This window comes from Canis lupus, chromosome 1 (assembly GCF_003254725.2).
Source record: "Canis lupus dingo isolate Sandy chromosome 1, ASM325472v2, whole genome shotgun sequence".
Lineage (NCBI taxonomy): Eukaryota > Metazoa > Chordata > Mammalia > Carnivora > Canidae > Canis > Canis lupus.
In genome coordinates this window covers 71,391,858-71,415,940 of record NC_064243.1, presented here as the reverse complement: position 1 = coordinate 71,415,940, position 24,083 = coordinate 71,391,858, and the positions used below count along the sequence as shown (strand labels likewise).

Below are 24,083 nucleotides of genomic sequence, written 5' to 3'. Positions count from 1 at the left end.
CTGGTTTGCTCTGCTAGTAAGTCTGTCAGTAGAACAATGTATAGGCTCTTTCATTTCAATAGGTTTGCTGTTATTAAAGCCTTCTGCATTTTCCTCAGCTTAATTCATTAGGCTGTTAAATTTCATCAAATTACTTTCTTTCAATTATATATATATATATTATATATATAATATAAAGAAGCACAATTATATATAATAAGCACTTATTATATATACTTATTATATATAATAAGAATATAAAGAAGCACAATTTTGACCAGTCTGAATAGGATAGGATAGGAAAATAGGATAGTATGGAAATCTGTAAGCTCTGAAAGGAAGAGGCTATATGTTAAGGGTTGTATAATGGAGGCTTCACAGAATTATATTTTTTAAGTATTTTTTCTCCCTTTTAATGGGATATTTCCTGGAAAATTGGGATAAACCCTAAAGGATCCCCTAAGCCTCCGGTGACCAATTGAAAGCAGAAGATCCCCATGCACTGAATGTCTTGACCACCTGGGAGTGCTGATGCTTGGCAAGTGCTTGGGAATACTTATTTTTTAAGATTTCACCTTTGTTTTATGTTCACAAACAGACACTTAAAAATAATACATCTTTGTTTGTTTGTTTCTACCCAGGAGTAAATGCCCATCTTTACCAGAGACTAACAGGGATCCTTGCAGGGATGGGCTAGAGACCACTAAAAACAAGCAGGAGAAACAGTAGTTGTGCCTTCCCTCTGCCTGAAGACAGGGTTGGGAGCAGGGCTGAATCTGCAAGTGGGGGGGGGGGGGGTGTTAAGTGACTCCAGTAGAGGGCCATAAAGGCAGAGAGCCAAGCAGATCATTACAAGCTACTCCTCCAGGAAAATGGAAGCCATTTAAAAAATTCCAGGAATAGCTTGGAACATGCAGTGTTCTTAAACAAAGGACCTTTGTGACATTCAGAACTACCAAATTTAGGAGAGGAAAAGACTCATCTCACCTGCCTCCCTTCCCTTGGTCTACTCCCTTGGTCTCCCTTCCCACTGCTTTGTCTAGATCAATTGAAAAGACCCCCAAATTTGCAGTCCTAACCACAGTTGTACATTTTTGTGATGAGGGCAAAGGGGAGAGGGATTCTGTCCAATACGCTATTTCCAGGTGTTTGCCCACCTGGACTTCATGATCTTTAGTTCTGTATTAGTTGGCTTAGGTAGGAAAAATGCTTGAATTCATGCTTCATACAAACTTCTGTCGCTACAACCATATAATAGAAGACGATCATAGTAAGAATGAAGTTAAAACCCATCCAGTGACTTCTGCTCATATCTTTTCAGTTAAAACTGGGTTATGTGACTATTCCTAGATGCAGAGAAAAGTGAGTGATTTCTGGGCCCAGAGCAGCCCAGATAAAGTCTCAGGCTGATGGTAAGGAGGAAGGAGTGAGTGGATATTAGATGGACACCAGCACCAGCAGGTCCTGCTAACTCACCATCTTTTGGAAATTGTGGACTTTCTTTCTTTCTTTCTTTCTTTCTTTTCTTTTCTTTCTTTCTTTCTTTCTTTCTTTCTTTCTTTCTTTCTTTCTTTCTTTCTTTCTTTCTTCTTTCTTTCTTTCTTTCTTTCTTTCTTTCTTTCTTCTTTTTCTTTCTTTTCTTCTTTCTTTCTTTTTTTTTATTTATTTATTTGAGAGAGAGAGAGAGCATGCACATGAGTGCACTAGTGGGAGAAAGGACAGAGGGAAGAATAGAACCATAATTCTATTCTTTGCTTCTGTAAGTTTGATTTTTTTTAGATAATAATGCATATTTGTCTGTGACTGGTCTATTTCACTTAGCATTACATAATAGATAACATCCAATGTTGTCACATGTACAGGATTTCCTCAATTTTTAGGGCTGAATAATATTCCACTGTAGGTATATGCCACTTTGTTTTGTCCATTCATCCATCAGTGGACATTTATGTTGTTTCCATATCTTAGTGTGAATAGTGCTGTAATGAACATGGCAATGTTACTATCTCTTCAAGATCTTGATTTCAATTCTTTTGGATAAACATCCAGAAGTGGGATTGTTGGATCATGTGGTAGTTCTTATTTTTAATCTTTTGAGGAACCTTCTGTTTTCCATAGCTGTGTACTCTTTTGCATTCCCACGCACAGGTTACAAAATAGCCCCCTTAACCCATTGTGGCTTTGGTTTGCATTTCTCCGATGAGTGATGTTGAGCATCTTTTCACATACTTGTTAGCTATTTGGATGTCTTCTTTGGAGAAACGTCTGTTCAAGTCCTTAACCCATTTTAAATTTATTTTTTATTTATTTTTAAAAGGATTTTATTTATTTATTTGTTTGTTTGTTTGTTTGTTTATTTATTTATTTATTTAAATTTTTAAAATTTATTTGAGAGAATAGGGGAAAGGGGCAGAAGGAGAAGCAGACTTCCTGCTGAGCAGGGAGCCCGATGTAGGACTCAAATCCAGGACCCTGGGATCGTGTCCTGAGCTAAAGGCAGACACTTAACTGATTGAGCCACCCAGGCGCCCCTTGCCCATTTTTTAATGGGGTTATTAGAGTTTTTGTTTTTGAGTTATAGTTATGTATTTTGGAACTAAACCTCTTGTTGGATACATAATATGCAAATATTTCCTCCCATTCTGTAGGCTGCTTTTTTACTCCTTTAATTATTTCTTTTTTGTGCAGACATGTTTTAGTTTGATGTGGACTCACTTGTTTATTTCTGATTTTGTTGCCTGTGCTTTTGTCTTTTATCCATGAGATCATTGCCAAGGCCAATGTCATGAGCTTTCCCCTAGATGTCACTTTCAGGTTCAGACCTCAATTCCAGAGATGCTGTGACCTTGAGGTGCCATTTAAGGTGAAGGTGGTCAGTGGGATTTGAATCCCTTTGCTCCCTGCCCTAGGGACAGAAAACTGGCCTGAGTGGGGGGTCAGAGCTTGTGCCATAAAAATGACCAGAAGTAAGAAGGGTGCCTAAACCAGAAATGCAAAAGGGCTGAGGTAGGGTGAAACACCAGTATGCCAGAAAAGTCCAGGGGTCCCCAAATAGAAGGGGTAGGCTAAGCAAGGGGCCCTGGCCACCCAAGTTTAGGGTGGGTGGCCAAGGCAGGGCTTAGAGAGCCAAGCTGCTGTGCTAGAAGGCTCTGGGCTCAGGAGAAAAGGTGGGGGCCTCCAGTTCAGGTAAAGTTCCTGGGCCAGTAGTGATTCCATTTATGAATGTCTGATGGTGAATATCCACCTAGTGACTTATGCAAGTCTGCTATAGTTAATGTAGCCTTGACTTACAGAATTTTTGATGTTTAGAAGCTAGTATCATCTGCTTTGAAGTTACTTTAGCAAGGCTGTTGTGGGCACTCTCTAGATTTTTCAGAAGACTTTGATGTCATTCCACACTTGCTTCATAAACTGCCTGATACAGGAAGTCTCTGTTTTTCTGCCGAGGAAACTGATGTATAGAAGTTAGATCACTTGCTCAAGGCTCCGCAGCTGCCCAAGTTGGGGCTCTCCTTTCTCAAGGAAATAAGCATGACATTAATGCACAGTGATCCTATAGATACAGCTTATTACTTACAGACACAGCTATTCACAAAAAGACTGGGTTGACCAGAGGCTCTGTGGTCACAATGACTGGCCAAATCTGTTGTCAGGGACCCTCCCTCAGGGGCTCACCACAGCCCTCTCCTCAGGTGTAGGTGGCATCCTCCATCAGCTGCCAGGTGCTGAGATGCTGCTCTGGTTGTGAGGACTGTATGGCGGTGGCGGAGGCGATTGACTCTTGGTAGCTGAGCATAAAGCAAAGGATCCAGTGGAGACCATGAGGTTCTCTACTTCTGAAAATGAGAATAATGCCTAACTCGCATTAAATGTGAATATTAGAAAACATAATGCTATAAAGTCAATTTAGAAACTGAAAATGCTGCACAACTACAAGGCAATATCATAATAACTATTTTTGTTGTCAGTGTTAACAATAACACTAGTATTTATTGAGCTCATGTTATATGCCAGGCATTGAGCACAAGGTACACATGATGATCTTATTTAATCCACAGAATCACCTTGTGATATGGGTGTTTTTATCCCCATTTTTTTTATCCCCATTTTTATAGATGATGACACAGAGGCAGGGTTAAGTGACTTGTCCAAGGTCAAAGCTGGTAAATTATAGAGCTGGGCCTGAAACTCAATTCTGCTTAACTCTGAACCTTGTTCTCCTAGCTTATCTAAAAATGAGTATTTTGTGTGGTTTCCAGATCTTTCATTTTTCAGGTTGTCTTCATTGGATGCTTTTTTGATATACATTTTAAAAATTCATCGCGTATAACAAAAAATACTCCAAATATGGCCTTGACCATCAAAAGAGTACTATGGGATCATGACCTCCTTTGTTTGAGACATTAGGCTTTCATTAATACATCCCAACATTTTATTAGCTGTTTGAAAAAAATAGGTTGCACGAATACCTTATCTGGATCGAAGTCTCCTCAGTTCCCGAAGTCCTTTTCTCTTGAATTGTTGTTAAACTCGATCTCCTCTTCTCCAAACTTACACAAGTGAAACTGAATGTCAGTCTTCGATATGTTGCCTTGATTAAAGCTCTAGGCAGAGTGTGAACTCTTAAGGAATCATAAAATATTCTGCTGGGTGTTCTAAGCAAGATTCCTCAATGCTAAATATTATTAACTGGGTAAGTCATCTGAGTTTCCTTTTCAAGTTGCATTGCATCATAAGGGAACTGTTTTAAATAGACCACCCTGTACACAAACATTTTCATCTTAAAGCACTCAGGCACCACTTCTGTGTAGGAAGAGATTAGTTGTCCTCCCCACCTCACAGAGAAGACGACTTCACAGACAGCCCAAAGTGAGGGCTGCAGTGAGGTCCGGAGCTCCTGGTTCTCTTCCTGCTTCATTTCCAGAGGGCTAGATTGTATCTCCTCATAAAAGGGAAAATTTAGCAGGAGGAGAGAAAAGGGGCTGAGCGACCCAACCAGTTTTCCAGCGAATTAAAAGCAGGTTGTTCATAAAGCAAAGGAGATTCTTTAAAATGGGGTTAGAAAAAGGAGGACAGATGGGGTAAGAAATTGAGTTAAAATATTTTAAATGCTACTTTTAACAAGACAGGGCAAAACCAGAATGAATTCCAAACAGTTTCCTGGAGGGAGAAAGATTGTGATCCTAGAATACGTATGATGATGAGGTGGAGAGAAACAAGGGTCTTGGCTTACAGAAAATGAGTGAGCTGGTTGATTTGCAGACAAGAACAATATGAATTTCACTGTTTGGAGGAGAGGGAAATTTCTTCTTAGGAAAACAAAACAAAGCAAATCTTTACCTCCCGGTGCATATTTTCCTTCTCTGCAGTGATGAAAGTGTTTGCACTAATTTTCCAAGGAGACCAGAAAATATGTATGGTCTGTTTTGTCTCCAGTGGCATCCTGGGTCACTGAGCACCGTCATTCAATGCGATTTGTTGATGGATAGATGGAAGAATCAAACCTTTCAGCATTTGGGAAAAAAATAACCAGAACCCAGCATCTATAGGAGCCCCCATTAAAAATAATTTGAAATGTTAAATCTAAAAGTTACAGAAAACGCCATGCCACAAGAGGAAGCACACTGTCACTGGGAGAAGATGAGCCAGATCCATTTTGTCTGTGTTGGATAAGATCATGTTTCTAGAAGCTGAGTGACAAAAACAGTGTTCCATGTGGTGTTTGAATGGACCAGATTCAGGAGCTCCATGTCAATTGTGTGCAGAAAGAAAGGCCCAAACTTCTAACCAGGGTTGCCCAGAGAACTGGTGGGGTGGAGGGGGGAGGGGCGGAGGAGGAGCAGAGGCTTGGAGGGGAAAATTCTCCACCAGCTCATTCCCAGATGAAAGCAGAAAGGGGACACATCCGGACACAACCTCCAGTTCCCAAGGGAACCAGAGGCAGCCTGAGCTTTCCCCTCAGCGCCTCTTGGGTCATTGAATGCAGTGGTCTCTTCCCTGTGGCTGGGACCCGGCATGGTGTGCCACACCTTGAAAGTCTTGTCTGGTTGCATCCATCCTTCACTGCAGGCCCCAACTGGCAACCTCTCTGAGCCAGGCCGAGCCCATTTCCCTGACCCTACATAAGATGTTCAGAGCAAAGTGGGTGAAGCCAGATGACGGAATGGGAACGAATGTTTCTTGAGTCCCTGCCACATGCCAGGCCTGTGCTAAATGCTTTCCAGCAATTCTCTCATTTATCCTCATTTTACACAGTAGGATATGAAAGCTCAGAGACAGTAAATAATTTGAAGAAGTCAGATGTCACATCAGTGGTATAACAGGATGGTAGCCTGCTTCTGAGTCACATCTTCAGGAACCCAGAGAATGGCTTTGGCCCAGAAAAACACCAGCCCTGAGCCTTAGGAAGTAAGCCAAAGCTTCAGCTATGATGTTTTCATTTCTACACTGAGAGGGATGATATTCTCAGGCCTAAAAACCTTAAGTGCCGATTCCTTTAGCATGAAAGGAGAGGCCAAAGTCTGAAATTCAGCTGTATCCCAGGGTGACATCCCAGGGAGCAGGCTCTGAGGGATTTGCATGGTGGAGTTCTGCTGGGGAGTCCTCTCAGGATCTACATCCATGGAGGGGATCCTCCAAGCAAGATTGGGTAGAGGGAGAAGCTGAGCAGCCAGGCAATCTCAACAAAGGCCTTAGCCAACCCCCAGACAGCTCTGGAGTGGAAAGGGTTCTCAGAGGGCTGAGCTTTCATACCTTGGGCCCAACAGTCATTGGATGCAAGGCATTCCAGGAAAGGGGCATGAATTTGGGAAAAGTGTCTCTTCTGAGCCAGAGGCAGATCATAGGAAAGTATTCCCTTAAGGGCTGTTGGCGGCCAACACTCAGTATAGCTGAGGGAAGCAGGGCTTTAGCTGAGGGAATGAATCATCACCTCAGGGTGGTGACTCTAGGTAACACATCCACTGCACAACTATATAAAAATACTGAAACCAACAGGCTGCAGATGAGACATGTGGAACAAGACCAATAAACGGGTATTTAAAGTATCCCTCAGTTGAGAGATACACGGTCTTCACATATTAATATTTCTAAAATCAGGATGCATCTTGCAATTCATGCCAAAGCAGGCTTGCCAATCATTGCAGCCCAGAGCAACCATGCCTGCCCCAAAGTTGTTAGTAAATTGATAACGGGTACTAGAATAGGTGATCTTAGAACTGAGGAAATACTGTATTTAGTGTATTGGCTCATGGAGGTACAGGGATCTTCCAGTCTGTAAATTGCCTAGGGAGAGGGTGTGGGACCCAGGAAATTTAACAAAAATCCCCTACCCCTGGACAAGCAGAGCAGGACTGACTCCATTTTGTGCTGTACCCGCCTTGTGCTGACCTGCTTAGGGCACTGCCCCACCCTAGTCAAGACCAGGGCATACCCTAATCGGAAATCCGCTCAGTGATAGGCCAGTTCAAATGGATACTTTAGGGTAAAATGTAATTCAATCGGCCACCTGCTTGTGGACCCACATGACTGTGCAACTTTCTGCGTACCCCATTGGCCACTGGTCCCTATAAAGCTGCTATGCCTCTTGGTCTCAGGGTCCAAGTCCCTGCTCCCCAGTGTCGAGTTTACTTGGACCCAAGCTCGAGCTTGTAAGTAAACCGTCGTGTGTTTGCATCGGTGTCGGCTCCTTGGTGGTTTCTCGGATTCGCGATCTTGGGCACAACATTTGGGGGCTCCTCCGGGATCCGAGGGACCCCCAGGACCCTATCCGGAGGGTTTCACGCGTGGTGAGTGCACTCAACTTTTTCCACCTTTTGCGCGCATATTCTCTGAGAGCTCTAACCTGTAGGAATTCCAATCTGTATTAGGTCGGCATTGGCTTAGGCGGACGCGCTGGCGGGCCGTCGACCGGGGGTCTTGAGGAGTCGTCCCTTGCCCCTGCCTGGAGGACGGAGGTCCTCATCTGTAGGAGGACGGGGTCCTCGTCTATGAGGAGGGCCGGCTGCCAGCCCTTCGGGTTACTTTCTGTTTTGTCTCCGCGGCCGCCCTGGAAGGTTTGTCTGTTACCGTGTTCTTGTTACCTGTTTTGCGCGCTGGTCTGTGTTACTGTGTCTTTGTTAACTGTCATAACTATTTCCAGAAGGAGAGGGGGCAGCAGGCGATGGCGGCGGGGCGGCTCGTCTAGGCTGGTTGCCCGCGGCGCTGTGCCTGGGCATCGAGGGCTGGGCGTCTGTCTGGAGAAAGATGGAAATGCGGACGCGGGGTGGGCGCGTGGAGGAGAGGCGCGGGCCGCCGGAGGCCGCCTTCCGCCTGCGCCTCTTCCGCTCGGGCTTGGCCAACAGCTCCTGGTCCTGGGCGGCCCCGAGGGGGCGGGCTGCCCCGAGGGTGGGCGAGTGGCGCGGGCGAGTGGCGCGGGCGAGTGGCGCGGGCGAGTGGCGCGGGCGAGTGGCGCGGGCGAGTGGCGCGGGCGAGTGGCGCGGGCGAGTGGCGCGCGCTACTGCGCCTGCGCGCCGAGGCGCTGCTGGCCGTGCGCGTGGAGCCGGGCGGCGCGGCCGCGGAGGAGGCGGCGCCGCGCTGGGCGCTCGGCCTGGGGGCGGCGGGGCTGCTGGCGCTGGCGGCGCTGGCGTGGGGCCTGCTGCTGAGCACGCTAGCGCTGGTGCCCGCCGAGGTGCAGGGGCTGCGCGAGAGCCGCACGGAGGCCGAGCGTGCAGAGGCGCGGCGCCTGGAGCCCGCGGGGTGCTGGGCCGGCTGCGCCCTGGGCGCGCTGTTGCTGCTGGCCAGCCTGGCGCAGGCGGTGCTGCTGTACCGCGCGGCCGGCCAGCATGCCGTGCCCGCTGTGCTGGGCAGCGCGGGGCTCGTGTTCCTCGTGGGCGAGGTGGTGCCGGCCGCCGTGAGTGGGCGCTGGCGCCGCGCGCGCTGCTGACCCTGCCGGTGGCGCTGCCCGTGGGCCAGCTGCTGGAGCTGGCGGCGCGGCCCGGGCGGCTGCCCGAGCGCGTGCTGGAGCTGGCCCGCGGCGGCGGCGACCTATAGCGACCTCAGCAAGGGCGTGCTGTGCTGTCAGACCGTGGAGGATGTGCTCACGCCGCTCGAGGACTGCTTCATGCTGGACTTCGGCGTCCTGGCCAGCATCATGCAGAGTGGCCACACGCGCATCCCGGTGTATGAGGGGGAGCGCTCCAACATCGTGGACATGCTGTACCTCAAGGACTTGGCCTTCGTGGATCCCGAAGACTGCACGCCGCTCAGCGCCATCACCCGCTTTTACAACCATCCGCTCCACTTCGTCTTCAACGACCCCAAGCTGGACGCCGTCCTGGAGGAGTTCAAATGAGGGAAGTCTCACCTGGCCATCGCGCAGAAGGTGAACGAGGGTGAAGGTGACCCCTTCTACGAGGTGCTGGGCCTCGTCACCCTGGAGGACGTCATTGAGGAGATCATCAAGTCTGAGATCCTGGATGAGTCTGAGGACTACCGAGATGCCACCGTCAGGAAGAAGCCTGCTCCTCTGAGTGTCCCCCTCCGGCGAAAAGAGGAATTCTCCTTATTCAAGGTGTCTGACGATGAATATAAAGTGAAAATCTCACCTCAGCTGCTCTTGGCCACCCAGCGCTTCCTGTCTCGGGAGATGGATGTATTCAGCCCCCTGCGAATCTCCCAGAAGGTCCTGCTGCACCTCCCAGCGTCAACCAGGAAGTGAGGTTTGACGAGAGCAACCGTCTGGCTGCACACCATTACCTGTACCAGCGCAGCCAGCCGGTGGATTATTTCATTCTCATTCTGCAGGGCAGGGTTGAGGTGGAGATCGGGAAAGAGGGCCTGAAGTTCGAGAATGGAGCCTTCACCTACTACGGAGTGTCCACCTTGACAATGCCGTCCTGGGTTCACCAGTCCCCAGTGTCCTCGCTCCAGTCCTTCCACCACGACCTGCAGCCAGAGCCAGCTGATGGTGCTTGCTTGGCTGCATACTGTCCTGACTACACCGTGAGGGCCCTCTCCGACCTGCAGTTCATCAAGGTCATGCTGCTGCAGTACCTCAATGCACTCCTGGCCACTTGAGCCCAGACCCAGTTGGGGGAGCAAGAGGGCGCCGGGGGATGGTTGGTGGTGGGCTTTCTACATTGCCTTTTTCTCCTTATGCCCCCTTAGTGAGGGGTGGGAGCTCTGGTGGCAACTCCAGGGTGGGGAGACAAGCCCCGGAGTCTGAAGAGCTGGGTTTGCTTCCCCGCCTAGCCACCAGCTGGCCGAGTGACCTTAGGCAAATCACTCTGTAATTTGCACCTCAGTTTCCTACTCTGCCTATCAATGTTTGTGAAGTATAAAGCGTTGGTATGTATGTAAGGGATGATTATTGTTTGCAAACGGGTTTTTTTTTTTTTTTGAGTTGTATGAAAAGTTAGCAATTGCCCAGTTCTTGGATTTTGAACCTGGGAACCTTGGATTGAAGTTGGAGATCCCCCTAAACTCCTTGAAATTGTATGCAGAAATAGTGGGAGTGTGAATTTTTGGGGAATGAGGATCCATCACCAGCAAGTTTTGTTTTGTTTTTTTTTTTTGCCAGCAAGTTTTCAAAGGGGGCTGTGACCCAGAAGAGTTAAGAACTATGATTCTTTTACTAAGATGGCCAAAATGCTTCTTTGATAATTGTCACCTGCTTTTCTCAAATTCCATACCATTGTCCAGCAAACACTATAGAAATGTTTGAACAGTTGGATTTCAAACACTTTCATTTTTTGGGGTGGTGCTTACCAATGGTTCAGCTCTAAGCAAGTGAACATAAACACATGTAAGTGTATTTTGCCTGGTTAGGAGTTTATCTGTTTTGCTATTCCATACAAATGTCTGAGAGGCAACAGTGTCCGATGAAAGCAAATTGTTTGGAAACCATGCCTTTCTCCTTGGCTTTGCTATGCCGTAATCCCTTGTTTTCCATACTTGGAATCCTACTTCCATCCATATTGTTGGACTATCTGACGTGAAGCTACGAGAGCTATGGCCTAGCCCCCTTTCCGCAGGCCGATTGCCCCCTGCAGACTGATCTGTGGAGTGCAGGGCTCCTGGGGCCGGGTATATGGGAGCACGTAAGCACTTGGCAGTCCGTTTGCCCCGACCCCATGTTCCCTGTGGCAGCGGAACCCACAGGCTTCAGGAAGAGCAGTTGCACTTGCTGGCTTTGCTGATGCAAACGACCCTTCTTTCGTGTATCTGGTATCCCCATTCCGTTCCTGTACATGACATGCCTCTTCTGAATTTGGTGTCCTGGCCTCTTTAGCAGCCTGCTCCCTTTGTGCTGGCCTGATCAAGGCATTTCTGATGTCCTTCTTCAAAAAGTGGAACGTTGAAGCCAAATCTCGTGCAGTTTGAATGTTGAGATTCCCAAAAGGAAGCGATGCAGAGAGTAGTTTTCTCCAACTTCGGCTCTCAAGGCCTCCTGGGAGAGCTTCTCACAGAACCACGTTGCCTCCAGCCGTTCCTCCGTGCTTCTGATTAGCTTCAGAGCCTGGGCAAGGTATGAACGTGTGACCATCTTGCAAGAAGGGAACCGAGGATCGCAAACACCTAATTTTCTTCAGGCCACACCGCCAGTTGGCGGCAGGGCTGGGCATGGCTCGGCAGGGGTACGCCACGCTCCCTGAGGTCTCCTAGAATGATGAGGAAGACTCACGTCGCCTACTGTGGTGCCCCCAAGTACAGGATGGCCGAAGGCCCTGTGGATTGCCTGTGACACGTTTCTCTTCGGGGGCCAGGTGTACAACTAGGCCCGGTGCCGCGGTGCTGGCAACTGAGGGTCTGAAAGGACTTTGCTTAGGCCACAGGATAAAGAAGTGTCAGACGTCTGAGTGGAACCTGGAGAGCTGGGACCCAGAACCCAAGCTCCTGGGCGGGATGGAGTGGAGGTTTCCCAGCACGCAGAGGTGCTGCCTGGTCCGTGTCCTCCCAGGCGGAGCGGCGTCTTGTCCGAGGTCACTCTGAGGCCACAGCAGTGCACTGCTTTGTTGTCTCCTCTCAGAAAGGACGTGACGGACCCGGAGGTTGCGGGCAGGTAGAGGCCTCGTTATTGAAGGTGTCGTGGGTCAGTCGTATGCCCAGAAGCCAGCTTCTGAATGAATGTTGAAAGCAGCAGCTCCTCCACGTTGGCATCTGGCCTGAGACTGCCACGGCTGAAAGCAGAAGTTGGGGACTTGCACGCTCCCCTCCTGTGAAGTGAGGGGACATACGGTCTTGCCAGAGGACGTGGCCACAAGCGGTGCTGCAGCCATTGGCCCTTTGCTCAACGAGGTGATGTCGATGGGCTGAGGTGCAGCAAGCTGGGGCAGAGAGCCTGTGCCGGCCATTGCCGGCCTCCCAGGGGGTTTTGCCAAGCTCAGGAGGCAAGGGGACGGGACAGTGTTTCCCTTTGCCTTGGGCCGCTTGCCAGGAGCTTCAGGGCCTCTGCCGGCCCGCAGGGCCAGCCCAGCAGTAAACTCATCGCAGACGCAGTGCGTGAGTGGTCTTCAAACCTCTGCAAGAGGAGAGGCTCTCTGGGAAGGCCAGCCTGGTGTCCCAAGATGGCTGTGTTCGGACGCCTGCTGCCAGGCAGGCACTGCAGAGAGGCTCCGTTACCACCGCCAGCACCCCGCCCCCCTTCCGGAGGAAGCCGCGGGAACTCAGAGCTGTGGGGCTTTGTCCTTGCTGCACCTTCTTGGCTGCTCCAGAGGCTCGCGCGTTTGCCTGGCCAAAGGGTGCTCTTTGGTCACAGCATCCCGAGGGTGGATTCCTTGCTCCTGACCGGACCTGTGGACATGGCTGTGCTTCCAGGGGAGTCCCATGGAGTCACTCGGCACCTCGTTCTATCGAGATTGATACGTGGACGACGTGTGCGGCATGGCTCGTACCCAGCTCCACTGTGGCCGCTTGAAGCCTTAAGTACACAGCGAGGGCCTGCTCTCCTTGATCTCGAGGTTCACGATCTTTTGCAGCACGTTCTTGGAATCCGAATTCCATTTTAGTAATTGGCGTGCTGTCCTTGGATTTGGTGCCTCAGACTCTTTTGCTTTCCTGTGTGTGGAATCCTAATTCCATTGATATTGTTGAAATCTCTCATGAGCCCCGCTCCCTGCCCTCTTCGTACTCAGGCTTTTTCCTGGCCCCAGCCTGATCTGTGGCCCGTTCTAGTGCCCCTGCAGATTCGCGAGGGTCCTGCTGACCAGCCATCCCACCAGGGATAATGTAAGAAGACGAGTGTACCTACGTTCAGGACATGTCTTCTTATCCCCAGGTTCGCTGTGGCTGATGAAACCAAGGTACTGGGAAAGCTCATACGGTCTCCTTGGCTTTGGTGCTCCAGAGTCCTTTGTTTTCTTCTGTTTGAAAAACTAATTCCATTGATATTGTTGAGCTGAAACTATTGTTGCAACAAAGGCCCAATTTTTTCCTCCAGTGTGCATTTCATTTCTTCAGTTAAGGCCTTCAGAGACATGGTAAATTTGGACCAGGGGATTTTTAGTTACCAACACTGAAGAAACCCTAAGGTTTAAGAACAGACTCTCCATAACCCATGAGCAGGTGTGGCCTAAGCTGAGGGCCCTCTATGAGACTGGGCCACTCCCGGACCCCCATCGATATCGGCCAGGTGACTGGGTATACGGGCAGAGATACCAACACTGGACACTTCAACCTCGCTGGAAGGGACCCTACATCGTGATCCTGAACCACTCCCACCGCTCTCAAGGTTTACGGGGATTACTCCCTGGGTCCACTACACCCACGTCCAGCCAGCTGACCCACACGCCATTCTCAAGGACTTTGTTCCAGAATGGAAAAGCCAACTGGACAAGGACAATCCCCTAAAAGCTAAGACTGCGCCGTTCTCACTTATTTCCCACCTCCAAGACTCCCTAGTCTGAGGTTGTCCTTCAAAATAGAAGGGGATTAGACTTAGTCTTCTTACAACAAAGGGTGGGGGTGGAGGGGTTATGTGCTGCCTTAAGCGTAGGATGTTGCTTTTTTGCTGGAATGTAAATGAGAGCGAGAAAAGCAACAAAGTTGGTTACAATCCTGGTTTAATCATTCCCCCTGGCTCACTCTGAGAGCAACCTGGACCCATGATTGGGTCCTGCATAGGATCCTCTGAAAAAGGGGGGAATGTGGGGCCCAGGAAATTTAACAAAAATCCCCTACCCCTGGACAAGCAGAGACCATGCCCAGGGCATACCCTAATCGGAAATCCGCTCAGTGATAGGCCAGTTCAAATGGATACTTTAGGGTAAAATGTAATTCAATCGGCCACCTGCTTGTGGACCCACATGACTGTGCAACTTTCTGCGTATCCCATTGGCCACTGGTCCCCATAAAGCTGCTATGCCTTTTGGTCTCAGGGTCCAAGTCCCTGCTCCACTGTGTCAGGTATACTTGGACCCAAGCTCGAGCTTGTAAATAAACCCTCGTGTGTTTGCTTTGGTGTCGGCTCCTCGGATTCGCAATCTTGGGCACGACAAGGGAATCTGCATTGCTCACAACAGGTTGGTAAGTGCTCTCATTTCTTCTTTGCTGCTGAGCTGCTTTCAGTGTGTTTCTTTGTTTGTTTATGTGGTTTTAGTTTGAACCTCTGAAACAAGTAAATAAATCTGTAAAGGTTAAATTGCAGTGTCTGCTACATGACCTCTTGAAATTAATAAGCTACCTTAGTAAATGGCTTCAGATTTTTTTCAAATTACTCTAAAAATCTCCCTAGAAGTTTGAACTTTGTTGTTAGAAAAGGCTAAAGTCCACAACAATTTTTATAGATAAGTATCATTCAGTAATTCATGCCAAAGTATAGTGTTTTCTGCTTTCTTCAAGCTCCATTTCTTTCTTTTTTTTTTTTTAAGATTTTATTTATTTATTCATGAGAAACACAGAGAGGAGAGAGAGAGAGGCAGACACACCAGGCAGAGGGAGAAGCAGGCTCCATGCAGGGAGCCTGACATGGGACTTGATCCCGGCTCTCCACGATCAGGCCCTGGGCTGAAGGCGGCACTAAGCCGCCAAGCCACCCGGGCTGCCTGCTCCATTTCTTTCTTAGGGACAACTACTTTCAACTTTTTAAGCATTTTTTTCTGAAATTTACATGCCCATAATTCTAATTCTATTACATGTAACCTGATCTCTTTTCATTCACCTGTTTTATCTATTCACTTGATATTACTGTAGAGGATCCATCTTGTCAGCCTTCCCTCCAATATAATTATGTCACAAATTTTAGAGTTGGTTACTATTATTCTCAGCTGGGTGTTATATAATAGTTTGATCACTGTACCTTCCTTACTTTTCCATTTTGAAGTTAATGATTGCCTTTCTTTTTCTTTTCCTTAGTTCTCTTTCCCACACCTTTGATTAACCTCTCACTACAACTTTCCACAGTCCTCAGGCTTCCTTGTGAAGGAATCTATCTGTTCCATTATTTACTTAGAAACTTCCCTCCCGCAGACCTCCATTCTCTCTCCATCTAGGTCTGTGGCATAACTATCATCCTGAGACTTCTTTTGTCATCCTTGGACTTGCCTTGCCTTTCTCTGGGATTCTATTATCTAGTTCCTAGATATTGTATCTTCTCAAGGGAGGAATGGAAAGGGGTGGGGCAAAGAACAGATAAACACACACACATATTTACATACATACACATACATATGTTACATATGTAACATACATAACATCATATGTTAAATTTATTGAGGTACCATTTATAGTCAATAAAAAGCACAGATCTTAATAGTATAGCTCAGGAGGGCTTGACAAACGAATATCCCTGAGTAAGATATGTAAAGTTTCTATCCTCCAGAAAGTTCCCTTGTGCTGCTTAATCCCACTCCGCTTCCCCCACCCCCACTCTGTGCAATCAAAAGTCCATATATAACTGGACTCCCCAAAAACATGACTTCTAATAGCCTGCTGTTGATCAGAAGCCTTACTGATACCATAAACGATCAACACAAACCTGGGAGGACAAGCCAGACCAATCTCTGTCCAGTTGATTATAGTGGAGGGGGCATGAAATAGGTACTTTATTTTTTCATTTTTAAAAATAGACTCTAATTTTTTAGATCAGTTTTAGGATCACAGCAAAATTGAGCAGACGGTATGGAGATTTCTTATGTACTCCTTGCCTTACCTGTGGAGCCAATCTCCTCCGCATAAACAACATCCCCCACCAGAGTGGTACATTTGTTACAATTGATGAACCTACATAGAAATATACTTTGAAAAAAAAAAAGAAAGAAATATACTTTGAGTTTGGATTTGCTTCCCTAGACCTCATGTTTCTTCCAGCAACTGGATTCATGGACTTATTGAATATCTTATGTATCTTTGTGTTTTTAACAAAGAAGCTCACTCCATAGAGAGAAGCAAGGCAGTGGAAAAATGAAAATAGGTTTCATTTCCCACATATGCATTTGACTTTGAAACAAAGTAACCAATTAAAGATTAGGTGTGTTGCCAAAAATGTGTGAAATTGGCATGTTGTCTTATGGGATATATTATAGACTTGGAGTCTATGACCAATACTGTGGTTTCTCCCATTGCCAGAATTCGTGAGTTGAAGAGGGCATGACACTTCTCATTATTCTATTTATCATCCACTTAAAATTTTTTTCCTTATTGCCACTTGCAGATTTTGTTTATTGGTGCTGTTATTTTAGAGTCTATTGATTTAGAATCTTCATATTCAAGAAAGAAATGTTCTCATTAGGCACACAACCACTGAATTGGAAGATGACTTTCATCTTGATCATTTGAGGCTCCTCACACCACTAAGTAAATCAAGAAAAAATTGGACTAAGCATTGGTTAGGATGATTTATTCTGATTATCCTGGAGACTAGAATTCACATCGCGTATCGGGAACAGGGAGGAGTATGGGTGAAACTCAGAGGACCCACCTACTGGTTTGACCATGTGTTGTTGTTGTTTTTAGATTTTATTTATTTATTCATGAGACACACACACATACACACACACACACAGAGGCAGAGACACAGGCAGAGGGAGAAGTAGGCTCCATGCAGGCAGCCTGACATGGGACTTGATCCTGGGTCACCACGATCTCGCCCTGAGCTGAAGGCAGTGCTAAACTGCCCTGCCACCCGGGCTGCCCGGTTTGACTATGTTCAATCGTAAAAATCAGTGGAAGACCATAGCAACCCTGTGCAGAGAGACAAAGGGCTCATATTTCTGCTAATAAAGATTTGAACCAGTCCACTGGATAAATAACCCTGAAAAGTAATCAGCCAATTAAAAGGGAACACAGAACGAGTAGTGGAATGAGAGTGAATCCATCAGCCCCAGTTAAAATTTTATAATCAGTTTCAGACAGGACTATCATAGCACCAATCTCCTCTTTTAGCCTGAACTGGCATCACTTTAACCAATATAAACATAAAAACTTAATATCAATTTCTGTGTATTTCATTCCAGTCCACTCCATTGTAAAAGCCACATGACATTCTTTTTGAGGTATACCGTTCTCTCCAGACTTTACTATTAACTATTAGGGCACGTGAAGCTATTATAGAACCTTGCACCCTTTGGTTTCTAGGAGTTCTGTTATCCAGCTTAATGGGTCTTCTAGATTCCAACTTATTTATCTACATGGAATAGGAGACTCTAAAACATGACAAACATATCACACACATAAAAATGATTCAAACAAAACTTGTAGAAGTAAAAAATGCTTTAATAAAATCAACAAATAAAAGATTTGTTTAGTAATAGAACACAGAATCCATGAACTACAATATAAAACAAAAAAATTCTCCAGGATGTAACAGAGAAACAAAAAGAAAATGGCAAATATAGAAAAGAAGGTAAGAGTTATGATGTATTGAGAAAAATCTAACATGCATTTGATTTCCAAAAGAGGAAAAAGGAAACATAGCAAAAGCAGTATTTGAAAAGATAATGGATAGGAATTTTCTAGAACTGTCTAAAGACAGGATTCATATATTTGAGAGGTACACTGAACCTCAAGCATGTTGTATTCATTTTCTGTGGCTGCTGAACAAATTATCACAAACATAGTAGTTTAAAACAACAGAAATTTATTATCTCACAATTCTGGAGACCAGAAGTTTGAAATCAAGATGTCAAGTGAGGCTGTACTCTGTCTGGGAGCTCTGGGGGAGAATCTATTTCTTGCCTCTTAAGCTTTTATGGCTCCCACCATTCCTTGGTTTCTTTGGTTTATGGACACATCATTCCAATCTCTGTCTCTACAGAGATTGGCTCCTCTGTTGTGTGTATGTCAAATCTCCCTTTGCCTTTCTCTCATGAGAAAATTTGCTGTGGCATTTAGGGCCCATCTAATAATCCAGGGCAATATTCTCATCTCAAGATCCTTCATTTAACTACATATGCAAACATTATTTTTTCCAAATAAAGTAACATGATACATTCCAGAGATTAAGACATGGACATATTTTCCGGGAGATTTTCAGCCTACCACACAGTTTAAATAATAAAGACGATTTCTTTTCAATGGATTAGTAGTTAGACTGAAAGCTCATCAGCAAAAAAGAAAGGCAGAATTCAGAGGAATGATACTTTGGAAGCGCTGAAAGAAGGTAACTGTTGCCTAGAATTCAATATGTAGGAAAACTATCTTCGATAAAGGAGGAAGACATAAAAACATTCTTAGAGAAAAGAGTTGAGAAATTTTATAACCAACTCACACTTACTAACTTTAATTCTAAGGGCTATACTTCAGGCAATTCAGGAAATTGATCCTAGATGGTAGGTCTAAAATACAAGAAAGGGGCACCTGGGTGGCTCAGTGGTTGAGCATCAGCCTTTGGCTCAGATTTGATCTTGGGGTCCTTGGATCAAGTCCTGCATCCGGCTCCCTCCTGGAAGTCTGCTTCTCCCTCTGCCTATGTCTCTGCCTCTCTCTCTCTGTGTCTCTCATGAATAAATAAACAAAATCCTTAAATAAAATAATAAAATAAAATAAAATAAAATAAAATACAAGAAAGAATGAAGAGCAAAGAAAGGGGTAAAATGTAGGCAAGTTTAAATGAACACTGACTACAAGGAAACAACAATAATGTCTACTTTTTAAAAAAAGAATAAATAGAATTAAACTATAAGACAACAAGGATATATTGGAGTAACTCATGAAGACAGTGTTCAAAGATTCTTTTATTATTCATTTAATAATTATTCATTTGACAAAAGTTTTTGAGCTTCTGTTATGCATCTTGCACTGTTCTAGGCTGGGAGTGCAATGATGAACAGACAAAACCCTTACCTTAATAGAACTTACCTACATTCTAGTTAGAATAAAGAAAATGAAAAAGAAATACAAGCAAAAAATGTATCATAAAGTGATAAGACAGGAGTAATTAAAGCAGGACAGAGGAATGTAAAATATTGGGTCTTGGCTTTTAAATTACAGATGGGGTAGCTAGGGAAGATTGCACAGAGGAGGTGACTGCTGAGTCAATCTGAAATAATTGAAGAAGCTAGCTATATAGATACCAGGTATGAATGAGGAAGGGGGTTAGGTGGTGGTGGTGGGGTAGATAGAGGAATAGAGCATTCCAAGCAGAAGAAGGAAGAGCTGCAAAAGCTCTGAAATGGGAACATGCCTAGAGGGCTCAAAATAAGGAAGAATGTTAGTGTGACTGGATCTGAATAGAGGAGGAGAATAGAAAGGAATGCAATGAGAAAGGGAATAGGAAGCCAGATGCTGTAGGACCTTTTATGTCATGGTAAAGACTTGGTGAGTTTTACCCTGCATAAGAAAGAATGCCTTCAGAGCTTTTGGCATGATCTGACTTGAGTTTGAGGAGGATTACTTGGTTGCTAAATTGATAATTCAGTGAAAAGATTATTGTGACCTGGACTAGGATGGTGATAGTGGAAAGTAAGGTGGAGAGAAATTGTCAAATTCTGGATAAATTTAGAAGGTGAAGCTGATAGGATTTGCTAATGGAATAGATAAAAGGCATGAGGAAAAAGAGGAGTCAAGTATATATTAAGGTCATGACTGGTTACATAATCTGCAGGGTTCAGGAAAAAATAAAAATTCAGGGCCTCCCGTTCAAAATATATGAAGAATTTCAAGATACTTACATCAGGCACTAAATCAATCTCAAAACCCTTTTACAGTGGGGCCCTGTATGACTGCATAGGTCACAAACCCATGAAGCCAACCCTGACCAAGGTTTTAGGCCTGGCTAAATGGAAAATGAGGGTATTTTTAATTGAGACTGGAAAAGCTGAGATTGGAATGGTATTTATTAACTTTATCTTTCACCAATCAAATATGATCATTGTAATGTTTTATATAACTATAAAATAGAAATAACATGTATAACTTCTAAGCTAACAAAAGAAGAGAAATGAGAGTGTTGTAGTGAATCCATGAGAAAAAAAAATGGGAAAAAGTTCAATAAAATATGCAGAAAAAGTGGGATAAATAAAGGCACATGATAAGATTGTATATTTAACTAAAAATATGCCAATAATTATAACAAATATAAATCGACTAAATTATTTAGATAAGAGAAAAAGATCATCAGTCTGTCATATATTAAAACAAACACTCAACTATGTGCTGTTTAAGAACCAACTGAGCCAGTCAAGTGTCCTGAGAGGAAATTTAAAAACATGTCTCTCCATAGCTGAAAAAAAAAAATGATATAGAAGATTTGAACAAAGGGGCACCTGGCATGCAACTCTTGATCTCAGGGTTCTAAGTTTGAGTCTCAAATTGGGCATAGAGATTGCTTAAAAATAAAATCTTAAAAAAAAAAAAAAAAAAAAAAAGAGGGGCACCTGGGTGGCTCAGTCAGTTAAGCATTTGCTTTCAGCTTGGGTCATGATCCCAGGGTCCTGGAAATCTGCTCCTCCCTCTCTTTGCCTGCTGTTCCCCCTGCTTGTTCTCTCTCTCTCTCTCTCTCTCTCTGTCTCTATGTCAAATAAATGAATAAAATCTTTATAAGAAAAAGAAAAGAGGGCACCTGGGTGGCTCAGTGGTTGAGCATCTGCCTTCGGCTCAGGGTATAATCCCAGGGTCCTGGGATCGAGTCCCACATCAGACTCACCGCATTGAGCCTGCTTTTCCCTCTGCCTAGGTCTCTGCCTCTCTCTCTGAGTGTCTCTCATGAATAAATAAATAAAATCTTTACCAAAAAAAAAAAAAAATTTGAGCATGATTAATAAACTCAACCTGAATTATATATGGACCCTATCTCCAGCAACTGTAGAGTATCTAGTCTTTTCAAGCAAACTGGGGACATACAAAAATTGACAGTCTCGTAGGCCATAAAAGCAAGTCTTAATAACTTTTACAGAGGAATGTACTCAGACTGCAGTGAAGTTATGTTAGAAATTGGTCACTAACAGTTAAATAAGTAATTAAAAGAAAACATTTTCCTTTGGTTGGAAATGATGATAAAGACACCTAAATATATTGAATCAGATAAGAAATTGCAATGGATATGAGAAAATATTTAGGTTGAACAAAAATAATGTGTATTAAAACATATGGAACATAAAACATATTAAAATAGAAAAAAGTCTAAAAATAAACAATTGAAGTATACATCTCCAGAATTTGAAAAGGAACAGTGAAATAAACATGAAGAGGATTGCTAGAAGAAAGTCATAAATATAGGAGCAGAAGTTAGTGAGATATAAAACAAACATATAGGGACACCTGGGTGGCTCAGCAGTTGAGCGTCTGCCTTTGGCTCCGGTCTTGATCCCAGAGTCCTGGGATCGAGTCCCACAACCAGCTCCTTGCATGGAGCCTGCTTCTCCCTCTCCTTCTGCCTATGTCTCTGCATCTCTGTGTGTCTCTCATGAATAAATAAATAAAAATCCTTTTTTAAAAGTTAAAGAAAAATAAGATGAGGACCAATAAGATCAAAAGTTGGTTTTTGAAAAGATTAATATTTGAGAATTTCCTGTCATGACTGATCAAGAAAAAAAAAAAAAGACAGAAGGCACAAATAACTAAAATCAGGAATTTTATGAGGAGATATCTCTACAGATGGTGTAGTCATTAAAAAGATTGTAAGAGAGTATTATGAACAACTTTATGTTAATCCATTAAAAAATTACAAGATGGAAACATTTCTAGGAAAAAATATAACATTAAGTTTGATTTAAAAATATAGAAAAAATAGATTATTCTGGAATAGTGCTGTCCAAGAGAAATATAACATAAGCCAAGAATGTGAGCCATGTGTATAATTTGAAATTTTCTAGTAGCCATATTTATAGAAGTAAAAAAGAAACAAGTATGATTAATTTTAATAATGCATTTTATTTAAACCCGTATATTCAAAATATTATCACTTCAACATGTAATCAATATAAAAATTATTAACAAATATTTTTCATTTTTCTTTGGTACTAAGTCTTTTGCTAAATAAAAGTGTATTTTAGACTTAAAGCACATCTCAATTTGAACTAACCACATATCAAAGGCTAATGTGGGGCTAGTGGCTACTGTATTGAACAGTGCAGACTTAGACCAAGGTTAGAGAAGCTGCTGTACCAGGTATCAAGATTCTATTTATTCATTAAGTAGGTTCCACACCCAGCATGGAGCCCAACTCAAGGCTTGAACTCACGACTCTGATATCAAGGCCTGAGCTGATATCAAGAGTCGGAAGCTTAACTGACTGAGCCACCCAGGTGCTCCTTAATTTTATTTATTTATATTTTATAATGTGGTAACTAAGACATGTAAATCTTGTGCAGATCTACACAAATACACCAATGGCTGCTTTATTAATAATCAGGAAATACAAATTAACATCACTCTGTATAATACTATATATCCACCAGATTTCCAGAAATGGAAACTTCTGATCATACCAAATGTTGGTAAGGATATGGAGCAATGTTTTATTTATTTGCCTGGGATGCAGTTACTAACATGATCAATTTATTTTCTTAAACTATTTATTGTTATGGAAGCAACTCTGAAGAAAATTAGAAAATAGAAACAAGTAAAAACAAACCAAAATCCTGTTTCTAGTACCTAGAGATCACCATTATGACTGTGTGTGTGTGTGTGTGTGTGTGTGTGTGTTTCAGAAGAAAGATGAGAGAGGCTTGCTTTTCAGAAACCTCAGAAATGCAGTGGAATAGTCTTGTATAGAAAATATTAAAATAGTCAAGAAAGCTGGAAAGGTCTTAGATTAAATCTTTACATTCATCAACAAGGGTTATCTGAAATAGGGTATGTAAACAATGGGAATATAAATGCTAAAAGACCAGAATTTTTTTTTAATTTAAAGATTTTATTTATTTATTCATGAGACACACACACACACACACACACACACACACACACACATACACACACAGAGAAAGAGACACAGGTAGAGGGAGAAGCAGGCTCCCTGCGGGGAGCCCAGTGTGGGACTAGATCCTAGGCCCCCAGGATCATGCCCTGAGCCAAAGGTAGATGCTCAATCACTGAGCCACCCAAGCATCCCAAAGATCAGAATTTTTAATATTGCTTCATAATGCTTATTGATTTTCATAAAGAGAAGTTTTTTCAGTAGTTCATAGGCTACTTTTGTATATAATTATTCTATTTTTAAAAATAATATTTAGAAAATACTAAAAGCATGCAGAATATAAAAATCTCTCCAATTCCCTTAACTGTATAATTTTGGTATATTTCCTTGCAAATTTTAGTGTGTGTATGTTTAAAATAAATTTGATGATGTGGCTTTGAAAAAAGTAATAAACATGGATTGAAAAAAATTAGAAACTATACAGAAGTATAAAAAATAATCATCCATAATCTCAAAAGCCAGTGGACTCCTTCCAGCTTTAATCATCTTGCTTCTCTATAAACTTTTTAATACAACCCAAGCAAGACAGCTTTGAGGATGTACATTTAAGATGAGGGGTAGTGAAGCATTTCTCCACTTCAAGGAAGCTAGGAAATCTAATGGGGTCTCCTTCACCCAGTGAAGGAAGCTGGAGCCACATAATAAGGCTCTGCAGCAGCATGTATAATTAAGGGGGTATTTTGGTAAATGTATCATGAGCAAAAAAAAATTACAAGATCTAAGGAGCTGAGCATGATGGATTGGCCTATGTCATGTTCAGAACAATCTCTGC

At 43.9% G+C, this 24,083-nt stretch overlaps 1 pseudogene; it reads left to right on the top strand.

Moving 5' to 3' along the window:
- Nucleotides 1-3,734: 3,734 nt before the first annotated feature.
- On the top strand, nt 3,735-10,125 carry LOC112643495 (metal transporter CNNM3-like; annotated as a pseudogene).
- The last annotated feature ends 13,958 nt before the right edge of the window (nt 10,126-24,083 follow it).